This window comes from Coenobita brevimanus, chromosome 14 (assembly GCF_032717465.1).
Source record: "Coenobita brevimanus isolate Jiangsu-jjx chromosome 14, ASM3271746v2, whole genome shotgun sequence".
NCBI classification, from domain to species: Eukaryota; Metazoa; Arthropoda; class Malacostraca; order Decapoda; family Coenobitidae; genus Coenobita; species Coenobita brevimanus.
This window is the reverse complement of record NC_136967.1, coordinates 44,259,444-44,276,839: the sequence shown is the minus strand read 5'-3', so window position 1 is coordinate 44,276,839 and position 17,396 is coordinate 44,259,444. Positions and strand designations below refer to the sequence as shown.

The 17,396-nt window shown below is 40.0% G+C and overlaps 1 non-coding gene across 1 annotated transcript; it reads right to left on the bottom strand.

Moving 5' to 3' along the window:
- Positions 1 to 1,360: 1,360 nt before the first annotated feature.
- LOC145390535 (5S ribosomal RNA) lies at positions 1,361 to 1,479 on the bottom strand. The gene has a single exon (XR_013895681.1). It is a non-coding gene; the product is annotated as a 5S ribosomal RNA (ribosomal RNA).
- Positions 1,480 to 17,396: the final 15,917 nt, after the last annotated feature.

The following is a 17,396-nucleotide window of genomic DNA, read 5'->3' as shown; positions in this document are numbered from 1 at the left end:
CTGGCAATAGATAGATAGATTATTATTATTATTATTATTATTATTATTTTATTATGCATCACCATATATATTGCAAAGATTATTGCTTTTGGTGTTATTATTTTTCTTTGTCCTGTTTTCTTATATCTTGATGATATTATAGAGGAAGGTATCGCACGGCAACCCAAGCACTTGTGCCAGATATAAATGACTCTGGCCTATTTATCAAAGTCAAATACTCATTTTTGTTGCCAAAATTATATATTTGAAATTGAAATATCTCAGAAACTAGCTAAGATACATCTTGTTGTTGAAAATCCTCTGTTAAAAAAGTTTGCTGGGAATTTTTTGCCATTTTGCTTAGTGGAAATTTCCGGATTCAAATCTGGTTAGTACTTGGATGGGTGACCGCCTGGGAACACCAGATGCTGTTGGCATAACGTTCTCCCTACGTGTCAAGTGGGGTTGGTGGAGGATTAGTGCCCCTCCCTGTAAAACAATTAACTCTAAGTCTTGGCCACCCCGTTTGGGATACATGGCGTCTGGCAATGAATGAATGAATGAATGAAATCTGCTCAGTGTTTTCTTTGTAACACGTTTTACAGAAAACCACAAAAGATGTAAACCTGTAACTTTACAGAAATATAGCCGCGGTCCCTTATATTATCTGAAAGGAATATGGTTACAGTCATAGTCAGTTACTGAGACAAATGCAAAATTTATGTGTTCTTCAACACCTTTGTCTTTAGATCTTGATGATCAACAAGGTGCTATCTTGGATTAATATAAGTGCATATTCCAAATATGAATGGCCTTGAACAACTTGTAGGTCACAGAGTTGTTTGTGATGACAAATTTTCATACACCATAATTAGTTTTAGCAAAGCTTCCTTACTGTACCTACACAATAAGGAAAGGGGTAAGTAGGTACCATTATTATTATAATTATTAATAATATTATTAAGCTTCATCATATAAATGATGAGGCATTATTACTATTATTAAGCTTCACCATATAAATGGCTAAGTTTCTTGTTTTCGTCAGTATTATTAAGCTTCGCCATAGAAATGGAGAAGCTTCTTGTTTTCATCATCATTATTATTATTAAGCTTCACCATACAAAAGCCAAAGATTCTTGTTTTCTTCATTATTATTAGTAGTAGCAGTAGTAGTAATAGTAGTACTACTACTACTACTATTTCTTTGCACGTTTTTTCTTTGATGTTGGTATTACACATGAAGGTACTCTAGGGTTACCGAAGTTTCATTGCCAGACGCCACGTATCCCAAACGGGGTGGTCAAGGGCTTAGAGTTAATTGTTTTACAGGGAGGGGCACTAATACTCCACCAACCCCACTTGACACGTAGGGAGAACGTTATGCCAACAGCATCTGGTATTCCCAGGCGGTCACCCATCCAAGTACTAACCAGACCCAATGTTGCTTAACTTCGCTGATCGGACGGGAAGCGGTGTACTCAACGTGGCATGGCCGTTTCCTTGTACCAAATATAAATGAACTTGACCTATGTCTGAAGGTGATATACACATTTTTTGTTCTAAAAACTGCATATCTGAAAACGAAACATCTAATAAACTAAATGAAATACAGCTATTTGGCTGAAAATCCTACTTTTAAAAGTCAGTGCTGAATAATTTTGGCTGATTAGTTTGCCATTTAACCTAGAGGAAAGTACCAAATTAACATCTGCTCAGTTTTTTTTTTCTTTTTAGTAACACGTTTTACAGAAAACCACAAAAACTGTAAAGATGTAACTTTACAGAAATATAGCTGTGGTTGTATTATGATCAGAAAGGAATATGGTTAGTTAATCGTAGAGTTAGCAAGTTATTGAGACAAATGCAAAATGTACCCATGTGCTCTTCCACACCTTTCTCTTCAGATCTTTTGATACTGTACATGGAACTATCTTAGGTTAATCTAAGTTCTTAATATGAATGACCTTGAACTACATTTAAGAGTACCGGAGTTGCTTATGATGACAAATTTCCATACATTATATACAATAATTAGTTTCCTTATTGTACCTACACAATAAGTGCAAGTGGAGAGCGAGAAATGGACGAGAGTGTATGTGAGTGAGGTGGAGAAGGGGAGAGGGAGGGGGAGACCAAGGATTAGATGGAGGGGTGGGATGGAGGGATATATGAGAGAGGGGGGTGTGAGCTTGGAGCAGGACTGTGAAATGGCAGGGGACAGGGCAACATGGAGGGGATTTGTTTCTGGCCACCCCTTACAGGATTAAGGCATCTGGCAATTGATAGACAGAGAGATTATTAAACTTCGCCACATAAATGGCGAAGCTTCATTTTCGTCATTATTATTATTATTAACCTGACCCATCCTGGCAGATTTTTAACCTCCCCCAATCCCGGCAGATTTTCGATTTTTTTTTTTTTTTTTTTGTTTTTTTTTTTTTGCTAAAACCTCCGGCTTTTATGAGAAACATTGAAAATTCATAGAGAAATCGCTCAGCTGAGGTTTAAAATACTGATACAGGTAACAATACCTTTACCTGGCTGTGTTTTCTATGGGATCTGGCTCCAGAAAAAACGTGTTCCATGAGAGGGGTAACTATTGCAAACCACTCATAATAGTTATTTATTTGGTACAAATTTATATGCAGTACAGGAGTATATTGGTTTTCACACAGTACTATAGGCGATATAAGCATTGTTTCACTCACCAAACACATCAACATACTGCACCTTTTTTGGCAACATAACCTGATCATCATTTCTGACTGTTTCTTCCCCTAACACTACATAAACTTTGTCCTCCACATTGTCATCGATTGGGGAATCACTCTGGCCTTGAATTTCGTACTGTGGCACAACATGTCTTTACTGGCCAGGTCACTGGTAACAGGTGAGTTGCTGAGACAATGGCATGCAGAAGGTCACGCGGGGTAAGGCATTGTCCCCACCTGGCATTGGGTAGAGGAAGGTGTCCCATGTATACGTACCAAAAATCATGCGCAAAATTTGAAAAATGTGCAAATGACGGACCTTGCAATTGCGACGCATTTATATGCGCCAACGGGAGTCACAGTGACAAAACGTTCAGACATATATATACATATATATATATATATATATATATATATATATATATATATTGCCAGACGCCTCAATCCCGTTTGGGGTGGCCACAAACAAATCGCCTCCAAGTCGCCCTGTCCCCTGCCATTTCACTCCCCTTCTCCCAACTCACACACCCCTCTCTCATATACCTCTCCACCCCATCCCTCCATCTCATCCTCGGCCTCCCGCTCCCTCTTTCCCTCTCCACCTCACTCACATACACTCTCTTCGTCAGTCTTTCACCCTCCATCCTCTCCACATGGCCAAACCACCTCAGTGTGTTCCTCATAACGCTTCCTATCACATCCACATCAACACCACAACGCTCTTTTATATCCTCATTCGTCAGCCTGTCTCTCCATGTGACTCCACAGGCTCCTCTTAAATAACTCATTTCCACTGCTCTCACTCTTGATTTGTGTCCTTCCAACAACGTCCAAGCTTCACTTCCGTACGTTAGAGTTCGTACCATAATACTGTCATGTATATATATATATATATACGTCAAAGGGACTATCTATCTATCTATTGCCAGACGCCTCAATCCCGTTTGGGGTGGCCACAAACAAATCGCCTCCAAGTCGCCCTGTCCTCCGCCATTTCACTGCCCTGCTCCCAGCTCACACCCCCCTCTCTCATATACCTCTCCACCCCATCCCTCCATCTCATCCTCGGCCTCCCCCTCCCTCTTCCCCCCTCCACCTCACTCACATACACTCTCTTTGTCAGTCTTTCACCCTCCATCCTCTCCACATGGCCAAACCACGTTAGTGTGTTCCTCATAACGCTTCCTATCACATCCACATCCACACCACAACGCTCCTTTATATCCTCATTCGTCAGCCTGTCTCTCCATGTGACTCCACAGGCTCCTCTTCAATAACTTATTTCCACTGCTCTCACTCTTGACTTATGTCCTTCCAACAATGCCCAAGCTTCACTTCCGTAAGTTAGAGTTGGTATCACAATACTGTCATGTAGTAACTTTTTCACTTCCATGCTCACTTCCCTGTTTCTTATCACTGCTTTCAAAGAACCAGCAACCTTTCTTCCCTGCTGTACCCTTTCAAGCACTTCACCCTCCAAACCTCCATCCTTACTCATCACACTACCCAAGTACTTAAACGTACTCACATTTTCCAATTCCTCACCATCCAACCTCGCTGTACATTCACTAACTTCATCTCTCTCAAAGACCATCACTTTACTCTTCCCTACATTCACCTTTAGATTCCGTTTCTTACACACTCTCTCAAACTCATCCACCAAGCCTTGCAGCTCCCCTTCGTCTTCACTCAACAACACAGTATCATCTGCAAACAACAGTACAAGGAGTTTCCAAACACTATCCTCTCTCACCAGGGCCACTCCAACATCCACTACCCTACATTGTACCTCTTTTATTACCCCATCCATGTACAGATTGAACAACCATGGAGACATGACACATCCCTGTTTCAAACCAACTTTCAAGGAGAAAAATTCACTTAGTTCACCATCCACATGCACTGCAGCCTTCGCACCATCGTACATACTCTTCACAGCATTCAACAACTTCCCATCTACTCCATATATTCTTAACACTTTCCACATTCCTTGTCTATCCACCCTGTCATATGCTTTCTCCACATCCATGAAAGCCACATACAACTTCTTTCCCTTCTCTAGAAACTTTTCCACTAAAGATCTAAGAATGAATATCTGATCTACACAACCTCTTCCCTTCCTAAAGCCTCCCTGTTCTTCTCCAACTAATTTCTCTGTTCTTTCTCTAACTCTGTCTATAAGCATCCTGCCATACACTTTTCCTATTAAACTAAGAAGACAAATGCCCTTATGATTACCACACACTTCTTTTTCCCCTTTTCCTTTGTACAAGGGAATAATTATATCTGACTTCCAATCCTCCGGGACTCTACCTTCCTCCCAGGCCAATCTGCACATCTTCCACATCCATTCTACTACTATCTTTCCCCCATGCTTCAGCATTTCACCACACACTCCATCAAAGGGACGCAGTGGGTTAAGCTTCCCCATACAAATAACCAGGCTTCTTGTTTTCGTCAGAATTATTATTAAGCGTCGCCAAATATATGACAAAGCTTCTTGTTTTCTTCATTCTTATTCTTATTATTATGATATTTCTTTGCACTTTTATTCTTTGATCTCGATGATATTACACATGAAAGTCACCTTAGGATACTCAAGTCCTTATCTCAAATATAAATGAACTTGACTCATTTTTGAAGGTGAATACTTATTTCTATTCTAAATAGTTCATATTTGAAATTGAATTGTCTCATAAACTAATTTGAGATACAGATGTTTGGCTGAAAAACCCATTATAAAAATGTTTGCTTAATAATTTTGGCTTAATATTTTGCCATTTAGCATAGTCGAAACTACCGAATTCAAATCTATTAATTTTTCCTTTGTCACAGGTTTTAGAGAAAACTACAAAAGCTTTAAACTATAACTTTCCACATATACAGCTGTGATCCGTTCTGTTATCTTAAATGAATACAGTTACAGTTAAGCATACAGTTAGCCAGTTATTGGGACAAATGTAAAATTTACACATGCGTTTTTTGATACTTTTTTCTTCAGATCTCTTGTTCATCTTGCACAAGTTACCCTAGGTTTTTAAGATCTTGTTTCTATTACACATACCTTATACACCATATGGTGGAGATTCCTTATTATGGTTTTGCCATAAGAATGGCTAACTATTTTTATTATTCATTACACTTGTTTTCGTGCAATGTTCATATTATACATGGAGTTACTCTAGAGTAACCTAAGTCCTTGTGCCAAACATTGATGATCTTGGCCTATTATTGAAGATGATATGCTCATTTTTATTCTAAAAATTGTATTTTTGAATTGAAATGTCTCCTAAATAAATTGAGATACTGCTATTTGGTTGAAAATCCTCTTATAAAAATTTTTGCTAAATAATTTTGGCTTAATATTTTTATATTTAGCCTGGTGAAAGGTACCAGTTTCAGATCTGCTCAGTTGTTTCTATGCAACATGTTTTGGAGAAAACCACAAAAGCTTTAAATCAGCAACTTTCCAGATGTATAGCTGTGGTCCGTCGAACGATCTGAAAGGAACATGGTTACAATTAAGCATACAGTTAGCAAGTTATTGAGACAAATGTCAAATTTACACATGCGTTCTGCAATACCTTTGTCTTCAGAGCTTGTTGATGTTACACAAGAAGTTACATCAGGGTCTTCAGATCTTGTTTATATTTCACATACTTTACTTACCATAAGACGAATCATCCATATTGTGACTACACAGTAAATAGAAGTAACTAGTTATTATTTTTCTTTGTACTGTTTGCTTCCTTGATCTTGATGATATTTTACATGAAAGTACTCTAGGATAACCCAAGTCCTGGTGCCAAATATATGTGGCCTTGATCGATTTTCGAGGGTGATACTCTTTTCTCTTCTAAAAAATGCAGATTGTATATTGAAATAACTAAGAAACTACTTGAGGTACAGCTGTTTGCTTGAAAATCCAGTGATAAAAATCTCTGCTGCATAAATTTTGCCATTTAGCTTACTGGAAAGTACCGAATACAAATCTGCTCATTTTTGTCTTTGCAACACATTTTTGAGAAAACCACAAAAGCTATAAAGCTGTGCTTCTCCTGATATATAGCTCTGGTCCCTCTTATGATCTTAAAGGAATATGGTTACAGTTAAGCATACAGTTAGCCAGTTATTGAGACAAACTTAAAATTTACACATAAGTTCTGCGACACCTTTGTTTTCAGATCTTACTGATGTTACACAACAAGTTACCTTAGGGTCTCCAGATCTTGTTTATATTACCCATACCATAGAGTCCTTCATTCACTCTCGGTGCAGCAGCAACAGCAGCAACAAGTCCAATGATGCCATCTTCACCTGCTCCAGCCTTTGACCCATTGAGGGGGGCTGACGGTGCAGGTCTCCAGCCGCCACAGGCTCAGACCTGCTCTGGCACAGTGAAGTGGTACAAAGTGAGGGTGGGGTATGGATTCATCTGGCGCCAAGACATCAGGGCCAATGTATTCATACACTGCCTGGGGATCGTTGCTCCCACTTCATGAGGCTGGAAACGCTCATTGCCTGAGGGTGAGGCTGTTGTGTTCCATCTCCTACGGACACTGAAGGGTCCCAAGGCTATTGACATCACCAGGCATGGGGGCGCAGCTGTGCAGTGCTCTGCTCATGTACGGCAATTCCCCACAGCTGGGGGGTCGCCGGCCCAGGGATCCTCGGTGCACAGAGGATATTGACACAATTGTCACCATGTGCATCGCAACGGCGCGGGCATTTTGTGGCAGTGACAAGGCAGCGATGCTCATTCTTTTCCCACAGATATTTGAGAAGAACAGGCTTCCGTGCATTCTTCCCACAATGCTTTGCCCACGATGTAAATCATGCCCCTCCTCAGGAGCGTCGCAGTGCTAATCTGCAGCCTCCCAAACCTGCACAACACTGCAGAAAAGGCTACAACTAGATGCTCCCCTCAACAGCGCAACTGCCACTGCCACCACTACCACCACAGCTCCCCCTATCGAGACCGCCAATCCTACACCCTCTGACGATTCCCACTGCCTGACTTCAGTAGCTGAGGAAAGGGCTCCTTCTGTCCCTTCCACTGACCGGAAAGAAGAGGACCACCTCCCCAACTCCACCACCTGCTGCTGATGGTGAGCCACAGGAGAAGAAGAAAAACAAGAAGGAGGGGAAGGAAGCCAGGCCACCTCCACGTGATGAGATGGAGACTGATGATCCTGTGTCACCACCTCCTGCCTGCAGCACCCCTGCTGAGTGACGTCAGCACGTGTTGGCCACACAAACAAAAAGACAGTCCTTCAGCAGTTCCATTGAAGTTTCTTGATTGTCAGTATATAGTCAAATTAGGTCACTAACTATTATTATGATTATTATTAAGCTTCAAATGGCAAAGCTTATTGTTTACTTAAGTATTATTATTTATTTATTTGCACTTTGTTTTCTTAGTTCATAATGATATTATACAAGAAGGTGCCCTAGGTTAACCAGAGGCATCCCAACAACGTATGGTTACGTTGACACGTTTTGTCATGGTGACCCCTGACAACATATCCATATGTTTTGCAACTGCGAGGTCCATCATTTGCACATTTTTCAAGTTTCACGGGTGATTTTTGGTAGGCATATGTGGGAGACCTTTCTTACCCAATGCAAGGCAGGGATAATGCCTGACCCCACCTGACCCCCCTCCCCCCCGCACGCCATTTTCTTGGCAACTCACTTGTTACCAGTGACCTGGCCAGTAATGACGTGTTGCACCACGGCAGTGCTTCCACTTTTAGAGTAATTACCCTATTTTAGGGTAATCAAGCCTATGTTGGGGTAGAGTTTGGGGTAATGTTTTTTTTAGGGTAATTGGGTAAATTTGGGGGTATAAATATAGAATCTAGGGTAATCAGACACATTCACATTCCTTTTGAAAAAAAAATTTAGAATATTTTTTAATGTTTGACATAAATAATGAATCTGTGATAGACAGGTATGGTAATATTCTGTCCAGTAACTCCTCGGCCTATTTGGAAACTGTAGTTGTCTTTAATTTCTGGGTTACTGTTAAATTAATAGTAGTTTAATGCAATCTTTTGGTTCCATGAAATATCCATGTAACCATAAGATGAAAACTTCGGTCTTTACTTGCATGGTAGATTGGGTATAAAGTCTTCCGGTTTTATATTCAGTTCCATTATTTCCAGCAAAAAAAAATAATAATAATAATAATAAAGTCGACTATATATATATATATATATATATATATATATATATATATATATATATATATATATAGTGAATTACTAAATAAACTTATAATTTAGGGTACTCTAAGGTAATTCACAGAGCTGTTTGGGGTAAAGGAAATTTTTGCTGTGAAAGCACTGCACCACGGTCTCTCCAGTGACGAAATTCAAGGCGAAAGTGATTCCCGAGGTGGAGGACAAAGGAAGAAACAAGCCAGAGGAAGAAACAATTAGAAGTGATGAGGACTTATATCATCATCATCATCATCATCATCATTCATTGCCAGACGCCATGTATCCCAAATGGGGTGGCCAAGGGCTTAGAGTTAACTGTTTTATCACCTATATTATTATCTGAAAACCAATATACTCTTGTTCTACATATAAATTTGTACCAAATAAATAAATATCTAACCAATTATGGTTGGTTTGGAATAGTTACCCCTCCCATAGAAAACGTTTTCTCTGGAGCCTGGCCTGAGAGAACACGGTACCAAGGTAAAGGTACTGTTACCTGTTCCGTATTTCTAAACTCAACTGAGCACTTTCTCTCTGAATTTTCGATGTTTCTAAACAAAAGCGGAGGTTTTAGTCCCCCCCCCCCAAAAAAAAAATGAAAATCTGCTGGGATTGGGAGGGGGGGGTCATTGGTGAAAAATTTGCCAGGATGTGGCAGATTAACCCAAGTACTTGTGTAAAATATAAATGACCTTGACCTATTTTTGAAGGTCGTATTCTCATTTTTGGGGCAAAAAATTGCATATTTGAAAAGGAAATATCAGAAACTTTTTGGGATACAGCTATTCGGTTGCAAAGCCTATGACGAAAAAGTTTGCTGAGAATTTTGGCTGAATATCTTGCCATTTATCCCAGTGGAAAGTACCGAAATTAATTCTGTTGTGTTTTCTTTGCAAGACGTTTTAGAGAAAACAACAAAAGCTGCAAAGGTGTAACTTTAGACAAAAATAGCTGTGGTCCTTCTCATTATCTGAAAGGAATATGGTTACAGTGAAGCATATGGTTAGCCAGTTACTGAGACAAAGTTAATGTAAAATGTACTCATGCATACAAAGACTATTCCATGTATCTAATGCCAGATGCCTTAATCCCGTAAGGGGTGGCCACAAACAAATCGCTTCCATGTCGCCATGTTCCTGCCATTTCACTGTCCTGCTCCCAGCTCACACACCCCTCCCTCAAATAACTCTCCACTCCATCCCTCCACCTCATCTTTGGCTTCCCCCTACTTCTCCCCTCCTCCACCTCACTCACATAAACTCTTCTCGTCAGTCTCTCACCTTCCATCCTCTCCACATGGCCAAACCACCTCAATGTTTCTCCTAAAGCTTCCTATCACATCCACATGCTCACCACAATACTCCTTCACTTCCTTGTTTGTCAGTCGGTCTCTCCACGTGACTCCACATGCTCCTCTCAAATAATTAATTTCCACAGCTCTCCCTCTTGACCGCTGTCCCTCCAGCAAGGTCCAAGCTTCACTTCTATACGTTTGAGTTGGTATCACAATACCGTCATGTAGTAACTTTTTCACTTCCATGCTCACTTCCCTGTTTCTTATCACTGCTTTCAAGGAACCAGCAACGTTTCTTCCCTGTTGTACCCTTTCAAGCACTTCACGCTCCAAACTTCTATCCATACTCATCACGCTACCCAAGCACTTAAACACACTCATATTTTCCATTTCCTCCTCATCCAACCTCACTTTACATTCATTGGCTTCACCTTTCTCGAAGACCATTACTTTACTCTTCCCTACATTCACCTTTAGATTCTGTTTCTTACACAATCTCCCAAATTCATCCATCAAGACTTACAGCCCCCCTTCGTCTTCACTTAACAACACAGTATCATCAGCAAACAACAGTACAGGGAGTTTCGAAACACTGCTCTCTCTCTCACTAGGGCCACTTCAATAATCACTGCCCTATCTTGTATCTCTTTTATAACCCCTCCATATACAGATTGAATAACCATGGAGTCATGACACATCCTTGTTTCAGTCCAGCCTTCAAAAAGAAAAAATCACTCAGTTCACTATCAACACACCCTGCAGCCTTAGCACCCCCATACATACTCTTCACGGCCTTCAGTAACTTCCCATCTACTCCATATATTCTTATTACTTTCCACAGTCCTTGTCTATCCACCCTGTCATATGCTTTCCCCAAATCGATGAAGGCCATATACAACTTCTTTCCCTTCTCTAGAAACTTTTCCACTAAAGATCTAAGAATTAATATCTGATCTACACAACCTCTTCCCATCCTAAAACCTTCCTGTTCTTCTCCAAGTAATGCCTCTGTTACTTCCCAAACTCTGTCAATAAGTATCCTACCATATACTTTTCCCTTAACACTAAGAGGACAAATGCCCCAATGATTACCACACACTTCTTTTTCCCCTTTTCCTTTGTACAGGGGAATAATTATACCTGAATTCCAATCCTCCGGGACTCTATCCTCCTCCCAGGTCAATCTACACATCTTCCACATCCATTCTACTATGGTCTCTCCCCTTTGCTTCAGCATTTCACAACAATTCGATCAGTTCCTGGGGCTTTCCCCATTTTAACTTTCATCATTGCTTACACACCTTCCATCCTATTGATTTCTTCCTCTCTTCTCACATCCCTCCTTCTCCCAGCCATTCCCCAGCCACTTATACTTTCATTATTTTCATTCTGTATGTTTAACAGTTCCTTAAAGTGTTCTCCCAGTCTACTAAGTTTTTCTCCCTTCTCCACTAGTAATCAACCATTTTTATCTTTCACTCCCCAACCAACTTCTTTGGCACTCTAACTCTGTTTACCTCTTTCCAGAACATTTTCTTACATTCCCTCCACTTTATACTGAAGTTCCTTCTAAATTCCTCATCCACTCTCATCTCACTCTCTCTTACTATTTTCACCTCTCTCTTCCTCCCTACATACACTATAACTCTATCTTCTGTCTCTCAACTTCTTCCACGTCCCTGTTTCTCATCCACTCACTGTATGCTTTCTTCTTTTGTGCCACAGTCTCTCTCACCTCTACAGTCCATCACGCTGTTCGCTGCATCCCCTTCCATTTTCTGTTCACCCCAGACACCACCTTACATGCTGCACAAATTTCTTCTGTGAATATATTGCACACACCTTCCACGTCCCCCATCTGCTTCAATTTTTATTTACCCAGTCGCTCCTCCACTTCCCTCTTATATTCTGCCTTTTTTCCATCCTCTTGTAATTTTTACACCCTCCTTGTATGAACTACTTCCTCCCGTCCTTCCCTTCTTCTATTACTCCATTTCATTTGGACTTTGATTCTTACCACCACCACGTCCACTCCCCCAGCATCTGTATATGCCTGCATCCATTATACACCTTCTCATCCTTACATCCACACACATATAATCAGTCATTGCCTTCCGTTCATTCAGTTCACCACCCACCCTTCTCATCACTCGCCACGTGTACCTATGGATCATATTGTGCCTGAAGAGTGTATTAACTATCACCAACCCCCTCCCAGCACAAATGTCCACTTAAGCACTACCATTCTCATCCATTAATGCAGGCACAGCCCACTCACCAACTACTTCATCCACCTTCCCATTCCCTACTTTTCCATTCATATCTCCAGTCAAAAACACTCTCTCATTCCTTCCAAACTTTTCCATGCATGCTTCCACATTTGTCCAGAACTCATTTCCGACTCTGCTTGCATGACCTTGTGTTGGCACATACATGCACACAATCGCCCACATTTGTTGTCCAACTTTCAATCTTACCCACACAATCCTTGAGCCAACTGATCCTTACTCTCTTATATTCTCCATCCATCTGTTACTCACAACAATACACACTCCTTCTTTTGCCCACTCATTCTCACCTACTCCTGCACATATACCCCATCCATTTTCCCATTCTCTCACATTCTTTCTTCTCCATTTAGTTTCAGTTAATCCACATACATCCACTTTCGCACCCTCAAAGACCTGGACAATCTCTATTTCTTTCACCTCATCATTTGCACCCCATACATTCCATGTAGCTATCCGTCCCATGTCCTTTGTTCGGTCCTTAGTCGTCACCTTTTGGTCAGTCCTGGTCCGAGGTTTCTTGTTCGTATTTTTAGTTGGTTGTTTTCTGGGGAGGAGCACTAACCCACCGCCAACCCACTTGCTGTCACGTAGGGAATACGTGTTGGTTGGTTATAAGGTTACCACCTAGCGTGGTAAATACTTTCCTGGTTTACAGGAAATCAATTGGCTTGCCACTCAATGTAGAGCTACACTAAAAACAAAGTACCATTACACTAAGTGGGTGGATGATGGGCGCCCCCACCTACCACCACCTGTACATACAGACGGACAAAAACACTACCATAGATTGTTATAGCGAAGTTTCCTAATTGTGGCTACACAATGAGTTAATATGTAACTATCTCTTATTATTATTATTATTATTATTATTATCATTATTATTATTTTATGTATTCTGTGAAACAAGATTGTACCATGTTGGGCAACCTGCCCTATGCTGCTGTGCAAGATTAATTTTTGGTGTGTGTGTGTGTGTGTGTGTGTGTGTACGTGCGCGCTTGTTTTGTGTCTGTGAACAAAACAATTCAAGCAGTTTAGATCTTATTTGGCCCAGGTTTTGTTGGGTTGGGGTCTTCCCAAAGGTTGGCATACTGATGTCGACGAAAACAGGTCAAGAGTGAAGGTCAAAACTTAAAGAGTTTTAATCTTAATGAAGCCACACTTTCTGAATAAGTTTATGACTCGGCAAAGTTGAAGATATTCCATTTTCCTAACAATCATTCAAAGGTCAAGGTCACTGGACTTGACCAAATGTTCATCCCTGTAACTCAATTTTCATTCGATTTAGACCGAACTTCGCAGAAGTGTTGTAGGTCAGGCATGACTGAAGAAATTCGATTTTGAGAGGAATATTTCAGTTGCCAAGGTCACAAGGCAAGGCCAAAATTTAACCTTATAACTCAAACAGTTTCAATTCGATTTGAACCAACCTTAGTGATAAGAATGAGGATCACATACGATGTTGATCTTCGATTTTGAGAACAGTAAGTCAAATGTCAAGGTCACACAGCAAGTTCAGCTCCACCTGTATTGAGTTTTGAATTGAATTTCGTGGATGGTCTGGTGGTCAGGCAACAATGAAATAAATCAAATTTTTGAGAGCGAATCGCCGAACGTCAATGTCATTGAGCAAAATCAAATAATTGGCTCTTGGACCATTTGCAGGGAGCGGGCATTGCACTCTCTGAGTGATCTTTCTTGTTTTCCCTTTTATTTACGGTTCTTAATTTTCATTGCTTTACAGTAATTCCATTTACTATAATTTACAAAGGGTGTGTCAGGCCTTCGTCCTATGCTTTTCCGCACATATATTAGTTTCTTGGTTTCATTTTATTCCTTCTTGCTCTCATTGTGATATTTTTCATCATTTTATATATTATCTTCCACTGTTACTCAATTTTCACATTCAGTCAAGCGGCATCTTCCTTACACCACATATAACTTGATCATTCATAACAGATGCTATCTGTATGAACTCTATTAAAATTCAAAATATTTTGCTCCCTGTGCATTGACCCTAACTGTTTCACTGTTTTATGGTCATAGTCATTCGACATCGCTCTAATTCCCGTTTTCCACATATAAATATTTCAGCTCTGAGTAATCTTCTTGCCTCTTTTCCTGCAAAGTTCTATCAGTTTTACTTTGCATACCACAATCATATGGTCAAATAACCCTCCAAACCGATATCTGATCATCCTCATGCAAATACAGTCCCAAACAACTTTCAACAAACACTAAATCAGTCAAACTTCTTTCAAAAAATTCTCCAGTATCTCTCAGCAGCAAGGTAATACTTGTTTCAAATGTGTGCTAATAATATATGACATTTCCTGAGACACGCCTTTTAGTTTTCGCCTTGTTTTCCTTACTGGCATAGAAAAACAACCGATTACTTAATACACAGCATCATTGTCATGGTTTCTATTCATCTTTTCCATCATAAGCCCTCTTAATAGCACTGGCCTTTGTCCCATCACACTATCTATATGGTTCCAAACCTGTTAATGTTTTCCCTGTCCCTTCAAAGACAAGTTCCAGTTTCTCTATCTTTAAGTTATGCGTATATAATCTTTCCTTCTTTTCCGCCAATTATCTTTTGCTAACGAAGCAACCATCTTTTCATTTTTACCCATGTGTACTCATAAAAGAACTTGCATGTTTCACACTTTCCTAATCACAATACCTGTGAGGAAAGAACTTCCATTCCATTATTTCAGCCAGAAATAACTCTCAATAATCTTGCATCATGTACACCATCCATTATTGTTGTTTTGCACTGCAAGCAAAATCGTAAAAAGATTAAAAATGAAGAATATCACCCCGCCCCCTCACATTTCTTCATCTTATTCCCAGCATGGTGATACTCATTACCACCCATCTCTGTACGTTGGCTAAACTCACTGTGCAGCAGATGGCTTCAGCAGGATGCAGCCATCTTTAACGAGTATGGTAGCAGCATTAAACATAAAGAAAACTTTTGACACAGTTCCACGACAGATCCTTATAAGTCAAGCCATAGTCACATATATGAAAGATGATAAAGAAGAAAGAAAGGCTAATCAGCTTCCTCTCTGGCTGAAAGCCCAGAAACTCTAGAAAAATAAGTTTAAATTCAGAATAATATTCATCTGTGTCCCATTGAGCTAAGTCCTTTCACTCTCACTCCTTGGCATGCCAAGCTCTCCTCAGTTAGTAACAGTTCTTTGGTATGCCAGCAACAACACATTCGCTTCACAATCAATCAATCAATCAATCATTTCCTGTGGCACCCCACGGGATGCATAGGGCCTCAATGAACTCTCTCCACCAATATTTGTCTCTTGCCATCTCCTTCAGGTCCCACCAACACTCCTCTCCTGCTTCTTTTTTCATTGTCCTCAACCAGGTTTCCCTCGGCCTACCTCTACCTCTTCTTCCTCTAGCAATCCACTCTGGCACATCCTGTATTAAACAACCTTCTTTTCTGTATATGTGCCCCAGCCACTTCCAGCGAGACAGTCTCACATATTCATTAACTGGTTCCACTCTCGTAATATCCCTTACTCTTTCATTTGTAACTCTGTCTTGCCACTTTACCCCAAGAATCCTTCTCAGTATTTTATTCTCAAATCCTAATACTTTCTGATCTGTTGCAATTGTACTGTACCATGACTCATGCCCGTAAATTAAAATTGGTCTAACCATGGACTTGTAAATTTTCACTTTAGTATGTACCGAAAGCATATTATTATTCCAAACAGATTTCAACATTCCAACAGCTCGCCAAGCCTGTCTAATCCTCTCCTCAATTTCATTGTTTAATGATCCATTAGATGATACAATCGTTCCCACATATTTAAAGTTTTCTACATTCTTCACCACATTATTCCCAATTACACAATCGATTTGGTTCTCTACGTTCATATTAATAATTTCAGTCTTTCTACCATTTATTACCAATCCCACTTTTTCTCCTTCCTCCAACAGACAATCGAGCAACCTCTGCATCTCGTAAATACTTCCGCAAATCAGTACAATATCATCACCATAGTCCAAATCCATCAGCTTCTTATTTTCTGTCCAGTTAATTCCTACACCTGTTCTCCTTACAACCTTTTTCATAACATAATCCATAACCAAAACAAACAACAATGGCGAAAGAACTCCTCCTTCAATCACTCCTGACCTAACTTGAAATGGATCACTCAAAGAACCACCCACCATTACCTTATAAAAAGTACCTTCATGCAGGCTTCTAATAATATTTACAAACTTTTCTGGTATACCATAGAATCTCATAATTTTCAACATAGCTCCACGTGAAACACTATCAAACGCCTTTTCAAAATCCACAAAACACATGTTAAGTGGCATTTTCATCTCATTAGCTTGTTGCATTAGATGCCTTACAATAAAAATCTGATCATTACAACCTCGACCCTTTCTAAATCCCGCTTGTTCTTCTCTTAAAAATTTATCAATTACTGGCTCTATTCTGTTCAAAAAGATTTTGGAAAAGACTTTTGCAACTACAGGTGTCAAAGTTATCCCCCTCCAATTGCCACACACACTTAAATCTCCCTTTTTTGGTATTTTTATAATCACTCCATTTTTCCACTCTTCTGGAATTCCACCATTATCCCAAGCCACATTAAAAAGTTTCAAAAGCGCATTCATCAACTCGTCATTTTCCACCTTAAGCATTTCATGGAATATTCCATCCTCACCTGGAGCCTTAAAATTCTTTAACTCCTTTATAGATTTTGCTACCTCTTCCAAAGTTATATCCCCTGTTTCTATCTCCAAATCTCTCTCGGCTGGCAAAATGTCCTCTTCAGCTGGGATTGGTCTATTTAGAACAGATTCAAAGTGCTCTTTCCATCTTCCTTTTATATCCAAATCTTTAGTCATC